Genomic DNA, 26,229 nt, shown 5'->3' on the forward strand with positions numbered 1-26,229 from the left:
TTCAAATCGCATTGCATTTCCTCATAGTGCGACAGATGCATCGTTACAAGGGGATATCAGCTGATCCAGGGCGATGCGACAATATGTAGCAGGGTCCTGTGGTGCATAGAGATGTGAAACAGGGTGCAGTTGTATGCCAGGGGGCATGAGGATACATGGTTATATGCAGCAGCGTGTGGGGCTGCACTGCGGACCGGGAGAGTGCTGCTAGCAGGGAGACTACTTGATGAGAGCGTTAGGCATGCCATTGAGGGGGACATACCTAGGTTTGGAGAGCGGTTCGATCATGGAGCCGGTCAGGAGTGTCCACACGGGTTCTCGACCATACCTACCGGAGCCCAGGCATCTCTCTCATTGGCCTTGTAGGTAGTTGAGGGGAGCCTTGTGTCAAATCGAGGCCTACATTGTGGGTAACGAGACTTGGAAGACTTGATTGAGACGACTCTATGATATGCAATGCATTAGGGGCACGATAGGGATTACTTGGTGGAGGAGCAGGGTCGGTATGCGAGTTGGCAACCACAGGTTAGGAGATGAGATGATCTTCTACAGGCGTGATATACCGTTCATCTCTGAGCCACCACTTGGGGAGATGATCATGGGGAAGACATGTGCCTCTACTTCAGTAGGGCTTGTTGGGATCTTGCATGAGCAAGGGATATCGTGTATAGTTGAGGCAGTTTTCCAGTGGGTATCTAGGCTTCAGACACTGTATTGGCACATTACTGAGGGTGCAGATGGCAAACTTAGTGGTGATGATTGGCTGGAGCAGGGCAAATCCGCACACACTGAGTCGGTTGTAGGCATCAGACGTCTGTCTATTAGTAGCATTCAGGGATTAGCTGTATGGCACGTGGGGTTCCCAGTGGACATCGATACTACACAGTGGCAGGTGGCAAGAATTTGAAGCGATGGGATTTCAATTTGGCTTTGGGTTCCAGGGACCCATTGGGGCAGTAGACCACCTTTCTTCGGAGGGATCACAGAGATGACAGTGACAAGATGACATCTCCCTTGGGAGGTCAGGTTGGGGATCGTCAAGATTATCACTCTGGGCCGAGGAGAGCTTTCCCTGCTATTGTTTCGGCCAGAGACTAGACGAGGATTGGTAGATGATGGCTTTGATGGGATGCCCTGGCAGGATCGTCTTCAACACTATAGAGTTGTCCTTTATAGGGGTTGTGACACAGGATTATGAGAGTGGATGCATCTCCAGGAGCACGAGGGGGTTGCAATCATGCCTAGACTGATGCAATGCCTACACGTTGACCTCACTTCGAGATTAGTATGGGGCCATGGAGCTACAGGGCAGAGCAGTTGGGTCATAGACTTAGGAGAGAGGGTTCCCACCAGGGAAGGACATCTAGGTATTCTGTTGGGTCTCAGTTTGGCAGCAGGCATGATACCTCTCAGGGAATTCCCGAGATGGGATAACACTTCACATGGGTGGTCTTATGACTAGCGAGATGTGCTTGGCCCCCACAGATACTACACCATTAGGTTCCAGGAGAGGAGGATATAGTATGAGTATCATGGGCAGTTGACCATAGTTAGAGTGGCGCAGTGTTGACATGGTGTATCCTTTTGAGATTAGCATGGAACCCCGGTATTACAGGGCTTGGCAGTTCAACGACCTTTAGGGACGAGCCGATCTCTACATGGGGAGGTCATGCGGATCTTTCATTGGGGTTTAGTTCTATGGAGAGTATTTGGTCCCCTAGAGATTCACAGATGACTCAATGGCACATTGGGGACCCTGGTATTGTTTGCAGTGATAGTTGGGTCAGAAGGGAGAGAGAGCTTGCTCGAGGACAAGCAATTTTTGGTGGGGAAGATTGTAATGTCCCCAATTTTGTTTTTTCCATCTGAGGAGGTCAACGAAGATTTTGTGGGTGGTGCTAAGCATAACACAATTTTGAAATTGAGGCATTGGAGGCAAGTTTAAAATGGGAGGCATGAGGACTTAGGAGAATAGGAGAAATTTCAACCTTGGTAGAATGTGGGGACCACAAAAAAGGAGGAAATTCAACCCTTGGAAATAATTCGCACTTGTGGAGAAAGAGAGAGAAAGAAAGGGGGGATGCGAGTAAGGGGAAAATGGGGTCCACCAAGAGAAAGAGGGCCAACTTCTGTAAATATGGAAAGATGGCCTCCATTTGGTATTTTTTGGCAATCTAACTTGAACATAAGTTTCCTTGAGCTGTTTAGCCAAATAAACCAATGTTGTTTAGCACAAACAATTCCCAAGTGAGAATTCTAGCCTATCTTTCGGTGGAATTCGAGTGCCACTCTAAGAGGGAATTTCTAAGCTTATCAGGAAGGAATTTCACTAGAGTTCGTGCGGCAACTCAACTCATTTTTCAGCCAATTCGAATTTCTAGGAGGACGTAAGAGGAAAATCGTACCACTAAGCTGGGGGAGTTTCAAGGGGGTATTTTGGTCAGAGGATTTAGGAGAAATTTCACTAAGGGTGGACCAACAATTGTGGAGAATTTCAAGGCTGGAAGTTGTTGTTCCAGGGAGAGCCAAATTCATCATTTTGGGCCTGCGTAGAAGTGTCACTGGGCAGAATTCGTGGGCTGGATTCTTCTCTCTTGTGCTGGATTTGAGAAGAGATTTCTCTCAGTTCTTCTCGAGGGAAATTACAGGGCCATTCTACAACTGATTGAGGAGGGATAAGTGACATATTCAACAGTTGTAGTTTGTGGGGGACGTAGTTTCTGCCAGGTAGGGCATAGCACCAAATTTGGGTAATTCGGGGAGGTCAGAATTAGCCCAAATCCTTTCTCGGTTTTGTTGGACTAGCCACGAGGAGTATACTTGCAATTTGCAGAATTTTTGGAGTGTCGATGCTCCAAACAACAAAATTATTTGGCAGCGAGCTGGGAGGAGTGAACTTAAATTTTGGGTCCTGGGTGGTCAGTAAAATTTGCCCAAACCCTTCTTGGGTTTTTTGTGGAGAGCTCAAGAATGATTTGGCACAATTATTTGAGCACTTTTGGAGGCTCAAACAGGGGTCTCTTTCCAGCCAGTAGTTGTTGATAATTGACACCATTTTGTGGGTTTTCCGAGTGGTTGGTCTGGGGCAGATTCCTTTCTGGGTTTGGTTAAGTATTTTTGGGAGAAGCTACAACTGCATTTTCAGGCGATTCCAGGCACCATAGAGGGTCATTCTCAACATTTCTAGTACAACAATAGTTGCCAATTTTTGGGTCTGCGCAGAAGGCTATCGGGCCGAAGTTTCCTAGCTCTTGGGGTCATCTCTTCCACCTAGGTTTGCTCCAGCTTGTTTATGCAAGCCCAGGTGTACTTGTTCCTTGCTATATGTACTCCTTACAATTCATAACTTAATAAAATGGCTCAACTTATTTGCCCGGTTTCATGGTGTTTTAATGGTGCAAGCAATTTTGTGATTTTATTTGCTATAGCCTAGTTCATGTGTCTGTTATTAGCTGTAAAATTCAATTTGGAACATAACAAATATGGAAACAAACCCCATGTTGGAAATCTTAGTTACATAGTGATATTAGAACTAGCTGCATTCTTACACTTTGGTAAGAAAAACACTGCTCAGTTTTCCATTTTCAACATGTACAACTATGTTGAATTGGTTGGTCACTAATTATTTGTTGAAATAGAGTAGTTATGTGATGATGCATCCATGTTTCAGAGCTGAAAGCCATGGTTTTTATTGTGTTAAATGATAAATCCCCATTATATTTGGCAAAACTTGATTTAATTGATGTATGGTATTTTGTCGTGTATTGTTACATTCATTTATTTTGTTTTTGATGAAAATTCTATGTTAAAGATGTGTTATAGAGCTAATCTGATTAGAAAGAAGTGTTTTTCTTTAAAAAAAGCTGTTGATATGCTTCAAATATTTGCAGGTAAATTGAAAAGAGTATTCAAGTGCGAATAAATATGTTGTCCCTTTCAGAGGCAAAAAATGCAGAGGAGTGGGACTACAAAGGCGAGGGTGCAGCTAATGTAATTGTGCTCTACTGTGGTACATCGCCAGTTTTTGTATGGATCATACTTCCATCTTCTCAAATATCATTTTTATTTTTCCATGTTTTTGCTATGAAAATGATCATCAATTTTATATATGAATCCATGATGTCATTTTTAACATCATTTATATGTTAGTTTTGACCTTCGAGATGGATGTCTTGTCAGAGTTTCATGAAATACTATGGCATATAATAATGCGGTGAAGAGAGAGTAATGATACTTAAGTTGTTTTATTCCACATTGTAATGTTGTGATACATATGTGAGATAGAGAGGCTATGTTATGGTGAGTTGTGTAATGTCGAAGAACCTATGTTGCACTGCCTTTGGGGTGGGAGGAGGGCGGAGATGAGGGGACGAGTTTCCGGTACGGCTAGAGCGCACCCCCAAATTTTCCAAGGGACGACATGGTGAATTTAAAATAATAATAATAATATTTATTATATATTATAATAATTATAATAATAATAAATATTATTATTATTATTTTAAATTCACCATGTGCATAAAGATAAATAATAAATAATAAATACATCATTGCAACATAATTATAATTATTGAACTAGCCAAGAAATCTGAAATTCATGTTAATAATTACAAAACCAAATACATAATCTCAAATCTCAAATTCAAGTTGAAGTTTTTAGTTGAAGGATGTTGAGTCAAGAGCAATGTTGAGTAAGTGAACTGTTCTCCTAGTGTGACACATGATAGTTAGTTGGAGGGTATCCATCTATATGACGGTCCAAATGGCCTAGCGCTAAAACACTAACTCTTGCTAGTTTGACCTTTCAATGACCTAATTTGTCTTGCCATAAATGTCAAATCAAAAACCTGGGTTGAATTACTAGAGCTAGTTGTCTTGCTTGTTATTTTTGGTCAAATCCAAAAGCAGATTCAGTTTTACTATTCTTGGTTGACATTCTTGCATGTAACCTAATTCACCTTACTATCCCTGTTGGCAAGCATGCTAATTTTGTCAAAATCATACCTTGGCTCAAATTCCTAATATTGCCAATCTCAACACCTAAATTGACCTCTCTGTTGTTAGATTTGTCAAATAAAAGCCAAGTTTGACTGATCAACCACACTAGATAATTTCCTAATCCTGTGAAAGCAAAAAGGGCCCTTCTTACAACCACTGCTACTAATCTGCCCAAGTTGAACAAATTCAAATTCCTGGGCATAGTTAGCAAAGATGCAAAGTGTGTTAGAGCCTTAAACATAGTGTGGTTTCTTTACATCAGCTTGAGATGTAAATCAATCTTGAATTTTGGTTTATTATTCTTAGACAAAGTAAGTGTAAAGAACAGTTTTGGAAACATTGATCTTAAGAGGAAATGCACTGAAATGAGTCATTGTTGGGAGCATTTACTTCACACAAGAGGTTGCATTAAAAAATAAACATCCATACAACCTTCACTGTTTGAGGAAAGCTATCCAAACAGCAAAGTAAATCCAGTCAAAATCGGGTCAGACATATCATTTTGTCCTTGGGGACAGCGAAACAGTACTCGAAAAGTCCCCAAAATTTGTCTGGGACAGATTGAGAATGACTTGGAAGTCCCCAAGTCCCCAATGAAGTCTCCAAAAAATTGGGGACGTTCCCAACCCCTGTAAAAGTCCCCGGTATGCCGGAATGTCGGGTACGAGGGATTTTTTGTTGGGGATGGGTCCCCATGCAACATAGCAAATAACCTTCTATACAATCACCAAACTTAAGCTAAGATATAACTCATAATAATATAATAATATCATTGCACCTTTATTACAAAATGTGACATTATGACAAAAGGACATTGAGTACACTAATAAACCCTTAATCAATATTATATTTGTTGGCCATATATTGCCTATATTATGAGTCATTACCCAAGATGATAATATTGGTGTTAGGGGATATTATTGTGATAATTTTATCTTTTGAATTTTTTGTGATAATTTTAGTAATTATCATGATTCAATGGGAGGTTTCACCCTTGTCTGCGTCATTCTCACGTTATAGCTGGATTCTTGGTCTTTTGACCCTCATTTTGCAAAAGTGAGTTAAGGGATTGAGCTCCGCGGATATTGTGATGATTTTCCATCGAGCAAATGAGGGGGAGTCCATTTTTTTCATTGCCATGATTCATATCATTAGATTCATAATATTTGTTTTGGTTTGATTTTGTAATATCTTTTTAGGACATATTACTAGGGATAAATGTCATACTTTATTATTGGTGTGTGATGTACATGTTACCCACCAAAAGTGGGTGACCCCATAGGAGAATTTGTTCTTCCATCATCTCTTCCAGCCAACCACCTAGCAGCCCCTGGCAACAACTACTAGCCGATGACGATGTGCCATTCATATCTCCGCCACCTACATCAATATTATGTTTCCTCGCCCATTTGACTGGAGCACATGTTTGAAGGTGGGCTTCTGATCGAAAGGTACTTTATTCATTTTGTAATTGGGTGCTTATGCTTGTTTCTATTTGGGTATTTGACATGGATTACAGGGTGACCTAGAAGAAAGAGGGGTTTTGACCATGATCTTGTTCCCTCACCTTCAATGGGGGGTTAATCTTTCATCATAGTCCAGTGGGACTTCCCCTAATGACCCAATGGGTATAGGAGGGGCACTACTTGGGAAACTTGATTGAGATAACATGGTCCCATCTCTCCCTATTCCATACTTACCACTTTCCATCTTACATTATAAACCCACATTATTCACGAGATGATGCACTTGGACTAGTGTGCCCAACCCGAGGCCCATCCCGACTTTTTCAAATTTATGAGCGAAGGTAAGCTCTGGGGTAAGAGGGACAGGATGACGTAGAAAGGTAGGAACGGAAAGAGCGCGAAAGGTGAGTTTGAATACAAGCCACGTAAATGATGAGGGACCCACGTATTCCATAGTGTATGCTTACGTCACGCCAGAAGGTGATCCCCGGGTGTATGGAAAGGAACAATTTCGTGAAAGCTCCGGGAAAAACCTCCAGGGTATGTGGTAGAATAAGGAAAGAGCGCATGAAATTGTTGATGGCCAAAAATGACCTCATCATCACTGTCTAAAGCTAGATTCTTTTTACAGCAAAAAAAATTAGTTAGGGTTTCTTTTTCTAGGGATTTACCAATCCAAGTCTCAAGTAGGGTTTACGAATCCTAGATACCAAAAAACTTCAGGACATCACAGATTGTAAAATCTACAAACCATAGATTCTTTACAGTCATCAAAACCAACTGCAAGCATGTTGTTAGTTGAAAAATCCTAATCATACCATTGACATATCCATTTCATTTCTTAATCTAGCCTTTATATGCAATGATTTTCTTGGTATGCTACCAAATTATCAATATGTTACTGCCTCTAGTCTATACTTATGCAAACCCTTTTACCATTTTCAAATGATCATCGCTAACACAAAATTTGTACATATGTTTGTGACCTTACCTTTTTCATTGTAAGGATTTGGTCCTTTGACTGGTCAACATTCGTTAGTGAAGGTATCTTGACTCCTTCAACCTTTGAGAGTTTGTTGAGCTACTTTCAAACATGTCAACTTCATAAATGTCATTCCTTCTTTTATTATGTAAAGGAATGAGATCTGGGTAACGTCACTGCTTCATGTATTGAAATTGTAGAGAAAACTTCAAGTCACAGTTTTAAACATTGAACTCTAATGCCACTATCTTCAAACTCATCCATTGTGGTAGTAATAAACTCAGAAGATGTTGCTTTGTATATCTTCATGTCTTAGATTAGGATTTGTATTATTTTATAAGGAACATTGTTGACTTAAGAAGTCCTTTCTTCTCTCTTGCCTTGACCTAGTGAATACCTTGGAAGCATTTCTTCCCACGAATATTCATGAAACCCTAGGTCTAGCACAAGTCTTTCTTAAGTCTCTCAAAGAGAGTGAAGAGCCTTTTAGAAGTATTAAATCATCACATATAACTTTTTTGAGAGGTCCTACCTCATCCCTTGGAAGTCTTGATCCTAGGCATAATCATTATCATTGAATCTCCCTAACCCTAGGTCTAGGTCTTCCACATAGGTGTTTCTAGGAGATACCTTAGCTTCTCTGGAAGCATTGAGCCCTAATTGAGCCTCTCCTTGAATGGGCCTTGGAAGTCACTTCATACCTTGTCATTGATCCTATCATTTTGGGTGATTTCCCTCATACTCGAACTCCTCCCATCGGTGAAAATCCATAAAGAGTAGGGGACATTGACTGAGGTGACAATGGTCTTTGTTCCATTGTTATCATTTGGTCTAGTATTTGTCCCTTAGATACCCCTCCAAGGACCCTGCTAGATTGTGTGGCAACAAGCAACTCGACCTCATTTGAAGAACAAATAAAGCAAGTTCGATCTCTCAAGAAAGGAGGAAAATCAACTACAACCAAAAAGGGAAGAAGTCAAAGTCAAGGAGAGAGAAAGCAAGGTCAAAGGAGAAGGAAATATGCCCTAAAAACTCCCACACATGTGATATTTTAGAGTTGTAGGAAGGCCGAAAATCGCAGGTTTGTTGCAGGAGGCCGAAGTTCTGTTGCAAGAACCAAAATCTGAAGTTTGACCAGTTCTGGAAGGGTTTGGCCATCGTTGACTCGAGGATACTTTGAATTGTTGGAAAAGCTTGGAAGGAGGGTTGACTTGGGGCTTGTGAGTGGACTTGGTCTTGGATTTCTCATTTGAGAAGAGAAGAAATTATTTCTAGGTTTTCCTTTTGAAGGGGTTTTGCCCTGGCTTGGAGCCTACATCTTGTGTCCATTGTCTTTTATGATCTTGATAATTTTTTTATGGAAAGAATCTAATAAAGAATAATAAGAAGCTAAGTTAAGTTCACAAGTAGTTATCAAGGATAGGAGAATTGTTTTAATTTCTGCTCTACTTGATTCTCCAACAAGGAAGGGGTCATCTCAAGATAACAACCTCTTAACAAACATGACATCATACGACACATGTGGGATGTCCAAGGTGAGAATCTAATGAAGTGTGGTACATGTGGTTCATCAACTAGGGTAGTCATCAAATAAAATATTGTGGTCAATGCCACATAAACATATAACCACCTATGCCACCTAACACAATGGCATAGGACAAAAAGGTCACATTTTATATATACATATATCAAATTAGTGAATTATTACAAATACAAAAATGAAATATAGACAAAGATTCGAATTTCTTTAGAATTTAGAAACTGAAACAATTATAATTGTACATGATGATGATACAAATTCAGTCATACAACTAGTGCATATAATCAGAACAATAGCGAGTGCAATCCATCTCTAAACCAAAAATACATCAACAAGGAGTCTCTAAATGGCCTCTAGAGTCCAAGAAAAGTCATGCTACAAACCTACAACAAATAACTAGATATCATCAAAATCATTGCCTATATTGGGATCCAAGAGCTCCAAATCTGTGATTGAAATGTGTGAGAATCCCTTCTAAGATTGGTTAATTGCCCTTACCTACACTTGAAATCCTTTCAAAGCTCAAAACCCTTGACGAAATGCATGAAAATGAAGGCAAATTCGGCTTTAAGAGTGTGCGGCTTTACTTTTTAGAGGACACGTGTTCGAAAATCATGACATGAGTAGCGCTTGTGTTTGACATAAGTTTGACTTGTGTCTTGCAAATAAACACAAGTCAAACTCGTGTTGGACATGTGTCATTCACATGTTGTGTCCCACATGTGAAATACAAGACACCGGGGTGGTGGGGGGGTTAAGGCTGTGTCATGTTTCTTAGGTAACCACCATAACAACTCGTGACCTTGTGTAACATCCTCCTACAAGTTCCCATATATCTCAACAAACTCCCATGTGTGGCCCAAAGGGGGATTATCATGGATGTGTGAAAGTAAGATGTCCAATTGGGCAAGAAAGCCATCTCTAAGTGGTCCATGTGGCAATTGTGATGATGTGGCATCCTCGTTATTGGCCGATGCATTGTCACATATCCCATTGTAGTGACACATATCCTAAGGAAGTACACATATCCCAAGAAAAATGGCATGGATCCCAATGTTGGTGGATATGGCCAAATGTAGGTACACAAATCCTAATGCAACATCATGAATTCCAATGCAAGGTGCCCACTTGTAGTGGTGGGTCCAACTTCTTGATGTGCCATCAACTGGTATACCCTTAGTGATTTCTTCCAACACAACATAATAAAGGTTAGTTATAAGATTTGCTAAGTTTTACCATGGGACAACAATAATTAACACTTATACATGTGGCACGTCCCTTGATAAAGTGTATTTCCCAAGTTCTTGAGTAAAAGGTAGGTGATGTAATGGATAATTTAATGAAAGGTGAAGGGAAAAGCTTCATGTGATGACCCTCAAAGTCATGTAATTATGCATAGGTCTTATATTTTTTTGATCACCAAGCTTTCAAGAGATAAGAATTTCATGCATTGAAGCCTTTAAAGAGGGAACTTAGCATTGAAGTTCCTTTCCTCTCCTCTGCACTGATTCTTGCTACCCTTTTGCCTTTTTTCTTTAAGTAGCCATTTCATTGAACAAGTCCCTTTTGCTTTAGATATCCATAGACAACCATGGGGCTAAGGTGCAATGACCTCATAGTGAGGTGGCATTTGCTCAAGCTTTACATTTTGATGGCTTTTAACATTATTGACTCTCCACCTCTTAGCCTTTCTTTTGGCTTAAATGGCTTAGGTTTTTCCTCTTTTAGGCCTTTTTTGGTAATCTTTAATAAATCAACATGAAAGGGGATAGCATTTTATAGATGGGATGGAGTGAAGGATGAAACCATAAATTGTTAAGTATGGTTGGGATGTGGAAGACACTATGTTAACTAGTTTCCTAGTAGTGCAAACTAACTCAAGAAATAACAATATTTCTAAAAGAAAATCATGACCCCAATGGTACGACAAGGAAAATAACAAAAATATAATGTTATGAAGTGTCATTGGATTTCATTTAAGTTTTACCACATTCACAGGAAGACCCAAAAGTTATAGCACCACATCCAAGTAACAACATATGCATGGAATATCAAAATAGAGCATGTTGAAACCCAACTGTACTATCCATAAGTCCATCTGTGAATTTGAGAGGTGAGCATGGAGCATCTGATATACCACAGCTGAGCTGCCATAATCATGTCTGATGGAGAAATTGAGAGGTTCAACTACTTGAGTCTGGAGAGTTTGGGCAAGAAAGGTCATGAAATCAGCAACAATACACCCCCTTTAGGGTGTCTATAAGGTAGTTACCCTTTGGGGGTTAACATCCACAATAAAATTCCAGTTTTGGGAAAAAGGCAGTCATGCTAATCCTGGTGAGTGTAAAATGGCTTTCTAGTATGAGAAGAGATTGTATGCTTATTCATTTGATCCCATGGCCTATTCTATGGTGTTGGCAATTTGACTAAAGATTCTGTTTTTATTTCTTACTAGTTATAATTCTCACGGGTAATGTTAAATTGCGTTGTCATCCATCTCATATATAAGGTAGCTTTAACACGTTTGATGTGTAATGGCTAGGGCTTGTTGGACAATTTCTATGTTGGAGGGTTTGTTGTTCTTAGGATTGATCACATGCCACATACATTGTAGCACTTTTCATTCTTTTGGATACAATTCTTCCTTTAACTATTAGTATGAACAAGAGATAGTACACAGGCATTTTCTACAAAAAAAGTTGGCTGCAAAAGCCACCACAAGCACTGTCTAAACTCTAACACAGGGCTTGTTAGACGCCAAAAATGCACATTACCCTAACACTGGTCCCTTGGGCATACATATAATATAAAAGTCCAATGTATATTGTTTAATTTTGTAGAAATCCATATATTTAGATACTTCTTGTGGAAACCTATATTTTTACACTTGTCTTTCTTGCAGGTTGGAAAAGTACTACGTGTAAAGAAGGCTCCTCTAAAGTTCCTCAAGGATAGTCACTTAAGAAACAAGGCTCCTGTTTTATCAGTTGAAGAGCAATCAATATGGTCAGGTTGGCAGGAAGTTGTTGAAGCAAACTCTAAGGAAATTCTGGCCCAAGCATATGTACAACATGTCATTGGTCCATTATTAGGTGCTGACTATGTTGATCCAGGCGTATGTTGTGTGCCAGTCTTACTTTATGATTATTTTATAAACCACAAAAAATGATTGCTAGATTGTTGGTCACATTTGCTGTAACCTCAAAACCCTCCTTATTACACCTAATCAAACTGTTTCATAAGTTCCTCCGACTGCTGTTTTCTATTCTTTTTCTATTGATGAAGGTGTCATCAAAGTTTGATTTTTTATTTATCCAAGAAATTACATCACTTCCAAGGTAAAAAACATGACCTGATGTTGATTTTTTGCCATCAACTTCTCCTGCTCAGTTTGTGTCCAAAAATCTGCTCAACCTGAATTGTTTTTTAAAAAGCAATTCCAAAATGCTAAGTACCTTTGATAGACCTCACTACACTCTTTGTTGCATTCCAATGCAGCATCTCGGGACATTAAAAGATCTTCACAAAATACCTACTGCAAAGTTTATATTTGATTTGGTTGTTGTAAGATGAATCAAACACCCTAAAACTTGATAATATGTTGTTTCATTTACCACGGCTGACATATTATCTTTTGAAAGTTTCAATTTTACCTCCAATGGTGTCTTATTGGAATTGCAATTTTCTTTCCTGAACTTTTAAATCAATTCTAGTGGCACTTTGTTTGAGATATAAATATCCTAATCTCTTTGCCACTGAACTTCAATTCCTAACCAATAATATAAAAATCCCAAAATTTCATATCAAAAGCTTTAAAGTTTACACATATTACCTTTTTCTTCAACAATCAATCTGGTACTTTTACCTATGATTATCAGATTATCAATGTAAAGTACCATGACAATGATTTCACCTTCCTTTGATTTGAAATAAAGATTGGGATTTGAATCAGTTCTTTTAAATGCAATGGATGTAATAAATTGGTCAAACTTGCATATCATGCTCAAGGTGCTTGCTTCGAATTGTACAATACTTTGAATGGCTTGTGTGTTGAATTTTTGTTGCTATGGTTGGTCTTCATAATTTATATTTTAGGCCTTGTAATGTATAAAGAATTTGTAAGACATATTATTCATGTCATTTTGATTATTTAGCATTTGAAAGAATTATTGTAAGACATGTTCTTCATGTCGGATTTAAAAGAGAAAATTTCGAAATTTTAATTTTGAATTTTTTACTCCAAAATAGTCAAGTTGGCCTTTCCTTAAGTCAAGTCAGCCCTAGTGAAGAGGCACACCCATTTGCGAAGGAAGAACACTATATAAAGGCATTTGACCTCCTCCACAAAGGCACCATTCAACAGGTTGACCATGCGTATGTCAACAGTTCCAAGAAGCAGAGTACATGACAATGGACAATTTTTTTTTCGAAGTCATTATCATCATACAACTTCCAATGTATAATTAGAACACCATTACCAAAGTATTTTTAGACCCACTTTGAGGGTGGAAAATGTGTAATTCCCCTCTAGAGTCTTTTAATTAGTTTTTCTGGCAAAAATAAAAGAAAATAATTAGCCAAAAAATTAATTAAATTGTGTCAAAAATTAATTTGGGAGAAATTAAATTCTCTCCAAGTTGAAAATTATCAGAAGTCCCTCAAAAATTCGTGGGTCTAGAATAAAATTATAAATTAATTTTATGAGGTCCTCCATCAAAGGAAAAGTCAAATTTTCAAGAAAATTAAAGCTTTGGACCATGGTGGTTGAGTCAAGGATCATTTTTCAAGGAAAAAGGTTGGAAAAACTATTTTTTGGACTGGGATCAAGGCCTTCATCAACAAAATCGATTTTTTTCCAGATCAAGGGACATGATTTAATTTTGGCGTGGGTCAAGCAACAACTAGCTGTTATTATCTGGGATTAAGTCAAACTAGCCATTATTTTCCACTTGGAGGGGTTTGATCCTCTCATTATCTATGTAAGGAAGCTAAAGAGCTCCTCATGGTATCAATGCACTCATCAGAAAATCATTTGATGTATTGAGCTAAGCTTTGCTGGAATATTCTTTAATAAAAGTCTCTGGGGTTTCAATTCAAGGTGTCTCTGTCTTGATGATTCATGTTATGCGTTGAATAATTTTTATGCTCTAATTGTGCTTATTGACAAAGATTATAGTTCCATAGCTAGTGGTTGGATTATCTATTAGCACATGTATCTTGCTTTAGGTATTGGGCTAGAATAAACACATTGAAGCTGGTAGATCTAGCAAGTATCTCTAGATCTCTAGTCTATTTGTGTGAATCGAACCCCTTTGGAACTAATAGTCTATCTTTTGTGTAGAGATCTTTAGGTATTCAGCCCTTGGGCATTGCCCAAGTACATGGACTTTGAGGTGACCACACCTTGTTTGGACTCTGAGCTTATCTAATGATTTGTGGTGCAGGGTTTTGGCTAGTACATTAAATCAAAACTATTTCATTCATCTATCTTCGATTTCTTCTTGGGTTAAAAAGATTTATTTGCTAATTAGAGCTAAAATTAATTTGTGCAAATTGTAAATTAGTTGTATATTATTTTCTAACCCTTGTACACATTTTTTCTACTAACCCTTGTGTAGATTTGACTATCTTGTACATATTTTTGTATATATATAATATGGGTTGTCTAGATCTAGGTTCTAGCTGTTAGTATTTTGTGTTTAGATACTTTTTGCAGGCAAAAACCCCATTAATCTGAAGAGGAGACAAGTTACTTCGATGATCTAAAGTATTCTAGCTTAGCTGCTGGGGTTTTAAGTGTTTCTTCACTTGTTTGGACCAACGTCCCCCAATCTAAAGGGCCGCAAGGGGTTTCTTGGTGCCTAGGACTAAATCTAGGCTACCCATGTGCTAGAAGTGGAACAATTTGCTCCAAGAGGTAGCTGCAAGCCCTATTAGGGGTAGTTTCATTTGCAAATTAAGGGTTTGACAAGGGTTTATCTTTCAGAAAATTGCAGACAATTTTTTGGTTGGTATAATTACATTTTTAGCATCAATTCTAACTTGTTTTCTAGTGCAGGCTTGTTGAAGAAAGGTTTGAGGGCCGAAAATACTGAATACTAGTCCCATTGAGGCAACCGCAACCCTAGAGAGGCTAAACTAGCCTAAGCCGTAGGGTTTCCAGGCAAGTTTTGACTAACCGCAGAAGTTTGAGGCCAATGTGGCCTAGCCGCAGGCCAAATTAAGCTCCCTAAGGGAGTCGGCAAGCCCTGAAGGGCCAATTCTTTGTCAAAATTTGAGTTTCTCTCAAGGGTTTGTCATCTAAAGGTTCGACAAGCAAAATTTTGCGACCTTAATCATTAATTTGAGCTCAAAATTGACCTCTCTCCTTGTTGGAAGGTGGTCACAAGGAATTTCAAGGCATATCTCTGTCTCTGTGGATCCGCTTCCAAAAAGCATCCTTGCTCAAGAAAACCTATATATAAGAAGGAACTCGACCTGATTTGAACACATCAAGCAAGTTCGATCTCCTCAAGAAAGAAGCTAGAAGAGGACAAGGATAAGAAGAAGAAAAGCAAGATCGAAATTTTTGGATCTCTCTCTCTTTCTCTTGTGTTAGGGTTTCTAAAGTTGCCGGGAAAAGTTGAGTTGCTGAAAAGTTGTTTGGCAAGTTGAGTTGTTGGAAAGTTGTTGGGCAAGTCGAAGTGCTGAAAAGTTGTTGGGCAAGTCAAGTTGCTAGGAAGTTAGAGAAGAAACTATTGGGTTGAAGTTGTAGAAGAAACTACTGGGTCGAAGTTGCAGAAGAAACTGTTGGGTTGAAGTCGCAGAAGAATCTACTAGGTCGAAGTTGTAGAAGAAACTGTTGGGTCAAAGTTGTAGAAGAAACTGTTGGGTCGAAGTTGCTGTGGTTGAAATTGTTGGAAAGAAAGCTCATCTAGGAGAAAGGTTTACTTGGTCTTGGAGGGGTCTTTGTCAAGTGTCTTAGGTCTTGGAATTCATCATTTGAAGATTCTACAAGAAAAGAAGAATTCTTGTGGGTTTTCCTCTTGTTGACCACTTTGTGTCAACGACCCTATAATAGTATACCCCTTTTTTTGCAAAAGGTATCTATCATGTTCGAATGTTCGGATCATTCAGACTTTCATTATCAGTTGACAATTTGTTAAAGATGTAAACCCATTCTGCATGGTTATAATGTAAATGATCTTAGTAACACCATCATGTATGTAACAATTTAGGTAAGCATAGTATTTTGATGGCGATTTCTAACTTAGGGGGTTTTTTGTCTCACTGATTCTCTAGACAAAAATGATCGGCAAAGTTTTTCCCTCCAACCTCACCCCAAAGCTAGGGTGGATTTTGTCGTCAAGATATTAAGTGAGTCCTAGTGTTTTTTATCGAGTCTTTGTAAAAGTAATTTGGGAATAATCCTAGCTAATTGGCTAGATTATTTTATTACAGATTACTTGGTCTACTAGATCATATTTTGTGTCGCAGAAATGGGTAAATGTTGAGGGTCTATAATGAACGGGTGTTCCCCCTTCATGTATTAAATTGTAAAATCTTCATGTAAAAAATATTTAGTGCATGGTCCCTCATAATTAGACACCATGGCTAAATATTAGAGGGTTGGAAAAATTATTAATCCCCTCGTTGGTGAATTAATTAAAATTTCTGGCAAAATTAAATTAAATCTTAAGCCATAAATTTAATTAATTTTGTGTCCTAGGTAAAATTAAATTCTCCAATGGTGAAATTCGTGGGTTTTAAAGAAGTTAATTTTTGGAGGTCCCCGACCAAGGGAATATTGAGGAAATCAAGAAATTTTGGACCCTTGGGCCTTGGTGGTTAAGTCAAAGTCAAATTTTTGAGGAAATTAACTCAAAATAATTAATTTTGAGTTAATTAAAAATCAATTAAATGATAAATTCGATTTTTCCTCAAAAATTAAATAATTTCGACGGTGATGATTAAAGATTAATTAAATCTTTATGAACAATCGAGATTAATTTGACAGAGATCAAGCCAACAAGTTGTTGGATATTTTACCTATAAGTTAGAGGTCAGTGTTAGTCTGTCTTTTCATTTGATCTTTGAATCGTGTTATAAGCTCTCAAACTCTCTTTTATACTTTTTCGAAATTAATGCAAAAGTCTTTGGGGTTTCAACTGTTGGAATTTCTAAGTTGAACCCATTAGAAATTCTTCCTGTACTATTTGATTTAACTCTTCCTACTTGTTCAATTACTTAACAAGTCATTTTTTTCCCGTGGAAAAAATCTGTAACCTTTTATTTAAAAAATGAAAAGTTACAATTGCAGATGCATGATGCATTACCATAAGCTGCCCATTGGGCTCGAGTGCTTTTGCACCCTTTGCAACGTTACATGACTAACGTGCAAAAATGATGAGAAAAGAAGAGAGGGAGAGAGAGAAAAAGGGAGAAAGCAAGAAAAACTGAATTACATATGTGAGCGAAACTCACGCTTCAGGTTTTTCTTCCTTTTTTCTTTTCGATCTTGCGCCATTCTCCTTGAGTGGGCTCGATCGAGGCTATGACTAACTGTGTTTCTGCTTTCTGCGGGCCTAATTCCTTGTCCGAATCTGATGTGTCTGATTGGTGATGCCGTTTTATCCCTCCCATGTTCTGGTCATCATTTGTCTTCTCTGCCTGATTTGGGTGAACCTGAGAGGTCTTGTTGTCTGATGTGGTTTCTTTCTGGTTCCCCGTTTCTTGGGAAGCCTCAGCTTTCTCTGTTGTGGTATCTTCCTCTTCTGCTTCTGATTCTTCATCCTCTGAGACCGGGGGGGAGAATAGCCATCCTTTCCTCTGCTTCCCTTTCTGCTTTCTTTTACTGTTTACTTTCTTGGCTTCTGGACATGTGCTTTGCAAGTGTCCTGTTTGTCTGCAGAGCCTACATCTGAATGCAGTATTTTCATAGTCTAGTGCTTGCATCCAATTTTGTTGTTTGTAGATCAGCCTTATGTTGTCAGGCAGCCCTTTACTTAGATCCACTTCCACACAAATGCGTGCAAAGGTGAAGATCCTTTCATCAATCCTTTCCAGATCTGTTTTGATGTATTTCCCTATGCTGTTCCCAATTCCTTCCAAGACTCGTTCACTCCAGAAGTGAAGGGGAAGGTTATGTAGACGAACCCAGACCGACACTTTGGTCACTGTCATTTTGTTTGGATCGAAGTCTGTAAACCATGGGGTCATGAATAGCCCCGCCGTTCCCCAGAACCAAGGCCCAGCACTGATGATTGTATCTCTGACTTCCTTGGATGCAAATCTGACTATGAAAAACCCTTTGGAACATAAATGTATGTCACATTCCATGGTCCAAGAGGTGAAAATCCAGTGAAATAATTCCCTTGGATTTGGCCAGAAACTGTTGAATCGACATATTAGGGCCTGCGTTTCATATGATTTGACATAATCATCCAGCCCTGTGGAATCAAAGCTAAGGGCTGGAGTTTGCCCTAGCTGGTCTACTATGTATGGCCTAGGTGTGTATCCGCCTTGATCTAGAGAAGGCCCTGAATCTTTGCTACCTTGAAGGATGTTTTTGTAGGAGGGTCCTCCCTTGGGTTGATGCTGAGGTGCTGTCTTTTTCCCTTTGTCTCCTCCTGAGCTGCTTGACTGACCCTGAGGAGGGGCCCCTCCTCTCAGTCTGAGGTTCAAACCAATGGTTTCTCCTGGGCTAATCTCATAGCTTCCCATGGTTCTGTTGTCCTGGAGAGACCGTCTGCCATTGACTAAATGTTGGATCTGGCTAGGGTATCCAGTCAATGCACAGATTTGCTGCTTCAGCTGCAGCACAGTACTTTCTGCATGTACCCATACTAAAGAAGATTGCTTCTCTAAGGTTTTAATGAAAATCTGAAAACGAGTTTTTATTACCTGATGTCTGCATTTTAGCTGAGTTCCTGCTCTGCCTGAACCGGTGTCTTTGCTGGTTGCCTTGTGATCTGGCTGTAGGCAGTCTTCCAGATCTGAGCTTCTATTGGAACATACTTCCATTTGCATATCACGATCTGCAAACCCTCTGTTGGATCGATGCATATATCTACCGATCTGCGGCCTGAGTTCTTGGAGATCTTGAAACTTGCTCATATTAGATAGATCCGGCCTGGATCTACAGGGTTTGGGCCATGCAATTGTGTGCAGAGGCAGATCTGCACCATGCAATCCCTCGTCTTTGCATGCATGAAGCGACTGTAGAGGGGTGAGCCTGACTATCACCAGACTGGCAGATCCTGTATATATCAGGCCGATCTCTGACGATTTTCCGCCCCCGAGTTGGGTTCTGAGCCCAAAGACGGATAATGTCTGCAGATCTCTGGCCTCGAACATCTTTGCTGGCTTCTCCTTCAGATCGGCCTTAGTTGCATTTGGCCCATCAAGCAATAGGTGATATGGACGAAGGATGACTGCTGTGTCAAAAGCATCCGGTGCTTTCCAGGCATTGGGCCGCATGACCAAGGCAGTTCCAGAAGCTTGAGGAGGGGCGAAACGCTCCAGCGTCGCGCTCTTGATGTCAATCCTATGGGGAGCCGTGACTGCGTCCTTCCCTTCCACGCCGCCTCCGACGATCGCCATGACGAGGGTTTCATTTCCTGCGCCGACCGAGTTCTCAGTGATGGCCATCTCTCGTAACTGCAGAGCCGACTCTTCCTTCGTACCGAGAGCAACTTGAGCCTTTGCGAACCATTACTTAACAAGTCATTTACCATGTAAATACTGAAAATAAATACAAATACAGTATCAACACATACAGATCATCAACTGAAAGGAAACAAGCACACAAGTGACGCTGTTGTTATTGGACTAATGTCCTCGGAAAAATCCCAATGCGGGAAAACCGATGCATCTATTCAGAGGGTTTTATTATTGTGCAGTTTCAGAATACAACCTGGGTGCCAGAAATGGCTCACCCAACAGAGAATGCCCTTGGTAGTAGTACCTCTTAGTCGTAGACAGATATTTTGGCTAAAAACACTGGATGAACGATCCCACAGCAACAATGCAGCTTCTGCTGCTCTGCGTCACTCTGATGGGGACTGCGTCACTCTGATAGGGACTGCGTCACTCTGATAGGGAATGCGTCACCCTATCCGGCTCTCCAGATCTCAGTCTGTCCCACGAAATGCTCCCATCGCTGCCTCTAAGCACTGCGTCAGCCTCTCTCGCCTCGCATCAACCTCTCTGGGCTCTGCGTCAGGTTCTGGAGCCTCCGCGTCAGCTTCTGAAGCCTCTGCGTCAACCCCTGGACCCTCTGTGTCTCACACGTTGGCCCTCTCTGGCTCTACGCAGCTCTTGGCTGCCTCTGCATGGCCTCTAGCTGGCTCTGCGTCCCTCTCCCGGCTCTGTGCTGATCCCCCTGGTACTAACTTTGCCTCTTTGCTATGTATTCACTGCCTTTCAGCTACAACTCTGATCACTCACTCAATTTGCTTAGCAAACCCTGCCCCAGAAAATCAAGTTCTTGATCTCTCTTGGTGTGTTCTCCAACTAACCCTCAAGCCTCCTCTTATACTTTTCTCATTGGTCCATCAACAGTCGGGATTAAATCTCTAATCAACGACTAATATTAGATTTGGCTTGATCCATGACTTTTGGACCATTCTAACCCAGTTTTATATTAATACCCATTAATATTTTATTTTTCCTAAGTTTAGACTTAGGAACTCCGTTAAAAAAATTAATTATTTAATATCTCCCAAATCGGTTAGATTCTGCCCAAACTATTTTTGGGTCTTGGAGATCTCATGTGCTTTCACGTCTCCACAAATTTTCGTGGCTAGAGCACGTCCGATGCTACCCCAAATCAACACTCCCTCTTAGCTAGGACTGTGCTCTAGTGATACTCCTCACGGAGTATCACCCTAATCATCCAGCATCGGTCCCTGTGCTGATGCTAGGCCTCCCCGACCAACATCCTCTGCACTGCTACATCCTGTATTGCTGCCCATGGCTCTGCCACTGCCACTGCTACATCTGGACGACAGCTCCGTCTGCATCTTTGCTGCTACCCGTGGCCCTGCCACTGCCACTGCTGCATCTGCACTGCATTCCCTCTCATCATGCTGTATCGTGCTGCCCATAGCACTGCCACTGCTAACTGCTGCACTGCAACTCAGTTACTGAGAAGCAAGTCACTGATCCTCCCAACATTGATATCTTTGTCAGGCAAGAAACACTCCCGATGCTGAAGCTCCCTCTGTCGCTGACAAGTGCTCCCTCTACTGACCTCTACGCTGCTGCAACAACTCCATGCATCTCGCACTGTTGCCTCACGCTGTCCCGGGACTCCTGCACTGTAGCACCCTTTGTCACTCCATCCGCATCTGTCTCTACCGACATCCGCTAGTCCTGCTACTTCTCTTCGGGGCTCCTGTAGCAAGGTATAATCCAAGAGGTTGGGTACCTCAAGGATCCTGCCCCTCATCGTCTGTAGTCCGTCTGACTACAGCTCGATGTCTCCCCACTTCCTCTCAAGTGGCGCATGAGCACTCATGGCACAGTGGTCATCTGTCTCCACTTCTTTCTCCGCCCTCACTGGCGCTGCCTTGGACTCAGAAGTCTCTCCCTTGCTCTTCTTCCTAGGACATTGGTTCACATAGTGACCCATTTCCCCACAATGGAAGCATTTGACCTTGGAGAGGTCCTTCTTTTTCTTCTCCTGCTTTCCCGTAGATGCAAGAGCCACATCTTCTTCTTCCTCCTTGATTCTGACCCCTTTTTCGCTACTCCCCGCCTCGGTCACCCTTCTGATCTTTTCTTGATGAAGAGACGCCCACAATTCCTCCCAATCTGGAAGGCTTGTCCTGCCCAGTATGCTTTGGACAAATACCTCCCAATCCTCTAAGACTGTGTTCAATGCGGTCCTCACCATTAGTTCTTGATCCAGCGTGGCCCCTGTGGAAGTTAGCTGATCACGGATTTCCTTCAATCCACCAAGGAAGACATCTATCTGCTGCCCCTTCTGCATCTGGTATGACCGCAACTGATTTTCAAGTAACATCTTCCTCTGCACAGAAGTATGCTGGTACAATTTCTTCAGGGCCTCCCACATCTCATTTGTCATGTCCTTCTCGACAATATGCGGCACCACATGATCCTTGACCCCATCAAGGATGATGCACTTTGCCCTGGCCATTGCCTCCTCGTACTTCTCATTTTCAGCTGGGTCAACTGGGATTGCTATCGTTTTCAAGGCGAAGTGCTTGATGCGATACCTATCTAGAATGGACAAGATCCTGACCTTCTAGACTACGAAGTTGGAAGCTTCATCTAGTCTATCCTAATCTCTTTGCCCATTCACTACCATCTTGCTGCTCTTCTTCCGACTCCTGTGAGTCTCTTTACTTCCCTCCTGGAAGTCCTTAGTTCGACTCTCTCTGAGTCTTGATTTCCTTTCTGGAAATCCCTCCTCCTTGGTCTTGCCCTGTTATGTACTGTTCTGACCACATACCCCACCAAATTCGCTCCGCAAATTATCCGCAACCCCCTATACCTCAACAACTTGAAGAACTAAGCCTCTAGGCTCTGCGCAATCTCGACACCAACAAAATCTGCACCTCCTGGCCACATCGTCAATCCTTCCTGGTTGAGAAAGATGACCGAGCACTGTGTAGGTTAGGTCTGCAGCCTGCTCCTCTCTGCCACTGCATTGATCCTCCTCCTGGCTCAAACTGATGACGCAGGCACTCTGCGTCACCCCTTCCTTGCTGCTTTCTGCTAGGAACACCTTCTATCACTTGGGACAATTGTTTTTTGCTGCTACTGCTTTGCTCTGCTAATGCCTTTAGTTATCCTGTGATCTGCAACCAACCTCTGATACCATGTTGGAATTTCTAAGTTTGACCCGTTAGAAATTCTTCCTGTACTATCTGATTTATCTCTTCCTACTTGTTCAATTACTTAACAATTATTTACCATGTAAATACTGAAAATAAATACAAGTACAATATCAACACATACAAATCATCAACTGAAAGTAAACAAGTACACAAGTGACACCATTGTTTTTGGACTAATGTCCCCGGAAAAAACCCAATGCGGGAAAATCGGTGCAACTATTCAGAGGGTTTTATTATTATGCAGTTTCAGAATACAACCTAGGTGCTAGAAATGGCTCACCCAATAGAGAATGCCCTCAACAGTAGTACCTCTCAGTCGGAGACAGATATTTTGGCTAAAAATACCGGATGAACGATCCCATAGCAACAGTGCAGCTTTTGCTGCTCTGCGTCACTCTGATAGGGACTGTGTCACCCTATCGAGCTCTCCAGCTCTAAGTCTGTCCCACGAAATGCTTCCAACACTGCCTCTAGGCACTATGTTAGTCTCTCTGGTTCAGCGTTAGCCCCTCTGGGCTCTATGTCAACTTTTGGAGCCTCTGCGTCAGCCCCTGGACCCTCTGTGTCTCACACGTTGGCCCTCTCTGGCTCTGCGTAGCTCCTGGCTACCTCTGCATGGCCTCTAGCTGGCTCTGCATCCCTCTCCCGGCTCTGCGCTGATCCTCCTGGTACTAACTTTGCCTCTCTGTTATGTATTCACTGCCCCTCAGCTACAACCTTGATCACTCACTCAATTTCCTCAGCAAACCCTACCCCAGAAAATCGAGTTCTTGATCTCTCTTGGTGTGTTTTCCAATTGACCCTCAAGCCTCCTCTTATACTTTTTTCGTTGGTCCATCAATGACCGAGATTAATTCTCTAATCAACAATTAAGATTAGATTTGGCTTGATCCATGACTTTTGGACCATTCTAACCCAGTTTTATATTAATACCCATTAATATTTTATTTTTCCTAAGTTTAGACTTAGGAACTCTATTAAAAATATTAATTATTTAATATCTCCCATACCGGTTAGATTCTACGCAAACCATTTCTGTGTCTTGGAGATCTCATGTGCTTTAGCCTCTCCACCAATTTTCGTGGCTAGGGCACATCCGATGCTACCCCAAATCAACATCAATGTGCGGTGGTGTTCCTCTTCATGAAACTATGGTAATATTGTTTTAATTTCTACTTAATGTTATGTGAAAACTATCAATCAATAGCTCTTTTAGAATAATCTAAATACAAGTATCTTAATCAGTGTGTTGGATCTATGTTAACATTGTTAATTTTGATCGAAGTTGTTCTATTTCTCTACTTGGTTTGATGGTTGATCTAGTGTTTGCAGGAGATCTCTCAGGTTTTCGTTGAGCATTCGGGGATAGTCCTCAGTTGGACCAACCAACTCTCAACATATATTTTCTGAAGAGTCTAGCTCATATAAGCTCCAAGACTTATCTCAAGATTGAAATTTTTCTGCAGGGTGTTTTTGGGCTAGTACCTCTCTAAAAAGTTCAAAATCTTTTAAAGTTTTTGTGGAAAAATTGATAGACCTGACTATTGTTAGCCTTAGCTTATCGGATCTGGGAGCGGAGTTGGACTCATACTCAGATCTGATAGATCTACCATCTTTGTGCATAGATCTGTAAATTTTTTATATATATTTGGAAATTTTTTCTAACTTGAGTTTCGGGGGTTTTTATTTATTTTTGTATATTTTGGTTCTGGGTATTTTCGTTTTCGTTTTTTGCAGGTGCAGATCTGAAGGAAATTTTTTATTTGAAGCCAGATCTAGACCCTGGAGGGTAAGATCTGGCCTCAATACCATTTTGCAGGGACATTATTCAAAGTTTTTTATAGTCCGAGGGTTTCAAAATTTAGATCTGGGGATTTCATGAGTTTTCCTGAGAGAATTTGAAGCAGGAATATATCATTTTAAAAATATAAATTTCTAGAAAGATTTTTAAGGTTGTGGGGCTACCCTCTGCTACCCTGAACCCCTTTAAAATTTTGCTGCTCCCTCTGTTTGCGTTTTTCTTTCTTTTCTGTGAAATTGTAGCCTTCTCCTGTGTGTTTTTCTCCTTCCATTTGCTGCCCAAATTTCCATTTGCTGCTAACCCTTCTCCTCTACGTTTTTCTTTTGCTGTTGCTTCTTTTTTCTTTCTTTATCCATTTCTCTGCATCTCATTTCTGTGTTTTTTTTCTCCCTCGATTGGTTATCTCTCTCTACAAACCCTCACGCGTTTCCTTGCTTCATCTTGCTGCCTCGACTCCCTCTGTCGCTGCCGGCATCTTCCTTCATTGCTGATCGACTTGCATCTTTGTTGCCCAAGCTCTTTCGTTCCCTCTCTCTCTCGCTCTCCTCATCACTACCATCGTCGAGCCTGCAAGAACAATTTCCCTTTCTTATTTTTTATTTTCACTTTGCTTTGTTTCAACTTCATTAGGGTTAGATTTTCATAAAATAACATTATTTGATTTTTTTTAGGTTTGATTTTTCATGTTTTATGTTTTGTTTTGATTTTATTAAAAATGAAATCTCTAAAATTTTGATTTAAAATTCTTTTTATATGTGTGACTTTGATTTTTTTTTTTAGGAATCGAATTTCATTTTTTTATTTTTGCTTTTCCCTTTTGTTTTGATATATTTTTTATGACACTTTGATTTTGTTTGATACAAAAACAAAAATTTAAAAAATTTTCATTTCCATTTTTTAATGTGATTTCAATATTTCTAAAGAATTAAATCAAAAGAAAACTTTGTGCTTTCACATTAAAAATTTAAATTTTTATGTGGCCTTTGGCCCATTAAAAAAATAATTTATTGAGCCTTTTGATTTTTTTTCACTTTTGTCACATAAAAAAACTTAATTGATCATTTGCCACATCAATTTTTTATTCATAAAACTTAGCACATTAAAATTTGCCTAAGGAATAACTAAATTTTTAATCTAAAGTTCCTTCTTGGGGTTTTTTGTGTTAGGGGTTTTGGGACTTTAAAATTTAAAGGGAAAATTTTGTGGTATGAGTTTTTTGAGTTAGGGGTTTTGTGACTTTAAAATTTAAAGGGAAAATTTTGTGGTATTAAAATTTTTAATTTCTCTATAGTCAAACATTTTTAAATAATCTTTTAAATTATCTCTAAAGGTTGACTATAGGAAAGCATAAATTTTTCTGGATTAGGGTCAGTTAAGAAAAATCATTTTTATTCTGGAATTATTTGAATTGCTTAGCATTTATATTTTATAGTTCTTCATGGTATTTAAATTTTCAAAATTTAATTGCTAAAGTATTTTGCATGCTAAGGTTTTGAGCATCATTTATGCTTGACATTTATTGAAATTGCTCGTCGTTAATTAAATTTAAACGTGGTGTTAATTGCTTGAATTATTGGATATTTCTTGGCGAATTTTTC

At 40.0% G+C, this 26,229-nt stretch overlaps 1 pseudogene across 1 annotated transcript in view; it reads left to right on the plus strand.

Annotated features, from left to right (window-relative positions):
• LOC149151006 (inositol-pentakisphosphate 2-kinase-like) overlaps window positions 1–26,229 on the plus strand; it is a 148,245-nt pseudogene that overhangs the window by 62,318 nt on the left and 59,698 nt on the right. The window contains exons 3-4 of the transcript XR_016263123.1: window positions 3,891–4,026; window positions 11,889–12,101. The product of XR_016263123.1 is annotated as an inositol-pentakisphosphate 2-kinase-like (transcript). The remainder of the gene's footprint in view (window positions 1–3,890; window positions 4,027–11,888; window positions 12,102–26,229) is intronic.

This window comes from Pinus tabuliformis, chromosome 9 (genome assembly GCF_031772625.1).
Source record: "Pinus tabuliformis cultivar Carrire ecotype Pingquan chromosome 9, CPIR1, whole genome shotgun sequence".
NCBI lineage: Eukaryota > Viridiplantae > Streptophyta > Pinopsida > Pinales > Pinaceae > Pinus > Pinus tabuliformis.